Source organism: Myotis davidii, unplaced genomic scaffold (genome assembly GCF_000327345.1).
Source record: "Myotis davidii unplaced genomic scaffold, ASM32734v1 scaffold2152, whole genome shotgun sequence".
In the NCBI taxonomy this organism is placed as follows: Eukaryota; Metazoa; Chordata; class Mammalia; order Chiroptera; family Vespertilionidae; genus Myotis; species Myotis davidii.
This window is the reverse complement of record NW_006283542.1, coordinates 62,119-65,438: the sequence shown is the minus strand read 5'-3', so window position 1 is coordinate 65,438 and position 3,320 is coordinate 62,119. Positions and strand designations below refer to the sequence as shown.

Genomic DNA, 3,320 nt, shown 5'->3' with positions numbered 1-3,320 from the left:
AACAACACAGTTACACTGACACCAACAGCCTCCCACACGCTGGTGCAAAGTCTACACAGTCACAGCCCTACCCAGAGGGCCATCTTCACACACACACACACACACACACACACACACACACTCGCACACGCTGGCCTAGTCCGGTGTGACACCTCCAGCCCCAGGGCCATGCTCACACACCCCTCTCCCCGCCTCTGGAATGTCGTGCATGAAGCTACAGCCTGTGCAATGTCACAGCCACATCGTCACAGCCTCTGAACTACAAAGGGGCCGCTCTGGGCCAAGGATCAGGCGCACATAGTCACGCTGTCACCTACAATCAGATCACACATGGCCACACACACACACACACACACCCACACACACAGGATTTGTCATACTCCTGGTCACACATGTCCTGGGCAGGGTGTCTTCACTGCGGCACCTTTGGCACGGCTGGAAGATTCCTCGTTGTGGGGCCTTCCTGCCCAGGGAAGGGGGTGAGCAACACCCTGACCTTGACCCCCTAGACCCCAGTAGCTCCTCCCACCGCAGGGTGGGGACAACTAGAAATGCCTCCAGTCACTGCTAAATGCCCCCTGGGGGGCAACCCCCTCCCTTAGCAGCGACTGTTCCAGTTTAAAGGAGGGGGACCCGGCCGGGTTAAGGAGGGAGCTGTCCAAGGTGCCACACAAGCTCTGAGGGCACCAGGGCTTCTGGGCTCAGCCCCGCGCCAGCCAGGAGCCACTGCGTGAGCTGGACCCACACACCAGGGCTCTGGGGCGAGGAGAGGACCCCGCACCAGCAGCCAGGACCCTGGGCAACTGTCCTGGCAGGCAGAAGTACGGACAGAAGTACAAACAGACAACCGCCTGGCTGGAGGGGGGTCTTTCCAACGCACAGAGCTGCCTGGCCCCTCCCGTGGTTCCCTGCTGCCATTGGGGCGAAGTCCCAGCCCCTCAGCCCGGTGGTGGGCTCTGGTGTCCCTCCCCGGCCTGCCCTCCCTCCGTGCCTGTGGGGCCCAGCCTGGTCCATCCCTCTGCCTCATAGTTTCCCATCAAACACTTCTCCTTCTTGAGGGACCGAATATCGCGGGGCTTCTCCTGGGAGAGATGGTGAACCTTGGATCCTGGGCACCTGGATCAGGGTCAACTGCCTCCCCAACCTGCTCTTCCTGGGCAGGAGCCAGGGCAGCCCATCTCTGTGTCCCCAGCGTGCCCAGGTTGGGGGTTGGCAGAGGGAAATCCCAAGTTTCATGAGGGCAGAGCCCGGTCTGACTCAGGTCTGTGTCCCCAGCATCTCCCAGCACAGGGTCTGGCCCAGCAAGGCCTTGCTGAATGAGTGAAGCATATAAGTGGATGCCTGCAACATGCTTCTCCAGCTCTTGAACTCCTACTCATCCTTCAGGGCCCAAACTCAAATGCCCCCTCCTCCAGGAGGACCTCCCTGACTGACTGTCCAGAGCAGAGTCTTCACTCTCTATACTGGGTAACTTTGACTCCGCGGCGACAGGTCCCCAACCTGACCAGGAAATCCCCGAGGGCTCGAATCTTGGCCGCGTTCCCCAGAGCTGGGCTTAGCTCAGAGCAGGGGCCTGTTCCTAGAAGGAAGAGATGGTGTCCAGAGACTGGAGAAGAAAGCCCAGAGGAGCCTGTGCTGGGAGATGAAATGTCTGCAACACCATTTCCTGTCTGGTGACCCCCCTCACTCACACACACACACACACACACACACACACACACACACACACCAGTTTGAGTCTCAGTTCCCTCGTCTGTAAAAGAGAGAAAAATAGCCCAGGTGGGTGTGTCTTAGTGGTTGAGCGTCCACCCAGGAACAAAGACGATACAGTTTGATCCCCAGTGGGGGGCGTGCAAGAGGCAGCCGATGGATGATTTTCTGTCATCATTGATGTTTCTATCTCTCTCTCCCTCTCCCTTCCTCTCTGAAATCAATAAAAATATATTGAGAGAGAGAGAGAAAGAACGAGAACAGTTCTCCCCTCTGATGGCTTTTGTGAGGGAGTCCCCAGGAAGATAGTAGCAAAATGTCTGGCTCAGTGCTTAGCGTGCAGAAAGGGCCCAGTAAATGCTCGCTATCCCAAAGCCACATCTACTGCTCTCTCTGGTCCAGGGCCAGTCTCCCGGGGGTGGGGAGCGGGAAGGTCAGGGCCCGTCTGGGTTGTAGTTGGTCGGTGCCCAGCATCCTCCCGAGTCGGCGACCATTCAGATGCCCTGTCTGGCGTCTGACAAGAGCATTTAGCAGGCGCCTGAAAGAACGGACTGCGGAGCTGGGCCGCCCAGGTTCAAATCCCAGCTCTGCGTCTGCGTTGCAAGAGCTCCTCCGCCTGCCTGGGACTCAGTTTCCCCATCTGTGAACAGGGATGATCATCATGCCTCTCTCATAGGGTGGCGGTGGGGGAGGAAATGAGGTCATTCAAGGAACTGTTCGCCACAGAGCCCACTGGTTAAGTGCCTGCCAACACCTGCTCGGTGGGGTAATTAGGGGGCAGGTGCCAGCCTGTCTGGGGGTCCAGTGGTGACCGGAGGGACCACATGGGTCGCAGGCGGTCCTAACCAGCAGCCCCCATGCCTGTTTGATAAATCCAAGGGCGAAGGTGGCAGGTGGGCGAGTTCCCCTCCCCTAGACAGAAGGGGGTATCTATCTAACAAGCTGGGTGACCTTGAGTTGGAGATAGGATCCACCTTTCGCGCCTGGGAGGCACTTTGTCAAAATTAGGGCCCAACAATGAGGGGATGCGTGGCTTCCACAGTCCTGGGACCCACAGGTGGGGACCCCGAGGCCCAGGAGTGTGTGTGAGCCAGGGGAGGGGTAGTGGGGGTGGGGTGGCACGCTGAGAGGGGGTTTGTGGCTCTGGCAAGGAAGAGGGTGAGAGGGGTGGGGCCTGGCCTCCCTATAACGAAAAGCCCCCGGACCCTTTCTCGTTGCTGACCGTGGAAGTCCAGGGGCCTTCCCATCCCTGATGCCCGGAGCCCGAACGCTGAGTGAAGGCCCCTGGAAATTTCCGCTGGTTCCCGCCTTTGGCCCTGTGGTTCTGACTTCTCCGCTCCCTTCCATCTGAACAGCTCACTCGTCCCTAATTTTCCTCACTTACCCATCACTCTCTGAAATGGCCTATATTTATGGACTTGCTGGCTTGCTTTTAGATTTGTTCGTTGTTTGATCTCTCTGGGTCCCAGGAGGACCTACGCTCCATGAGGGCAGTGCCTGGAGCAGACTGTGCTCCGTCAGAATGTGCTACGGGAAGGGAGGAGGCCAAGACCACAGGCCAGACAAGCAGGGTGGACCCTGGTCCGCGTGGCTGGGCCTGCCCTGCCCTC

General features: G+C 58.7%; 1 long non-coding RNA gene across 1 annotated transcript in view; it reads left to right on the top strand.

The window, feature by feature from the left end:
* The window catches only part of LOC107183210, a 12,525-nt gene extending 9,727 nt beyond the window's left edge, over positions 1-2,798 (top strand). The window contains exons 2-3 of the long non-coding RNA XR_001513999.1: positions 1,780-1,787; positions 2,788-2,798. This is a non-coding gene — a long non-coding RNA (uncharacterized LOC107183210). The remainder of the gene's footprint in view (positions 1-1,779; positions 1,788-2,787) is intronic.
* The last annotated feature ends 522 nt before the right edge of the window (positions 2,799-3,320 follow it).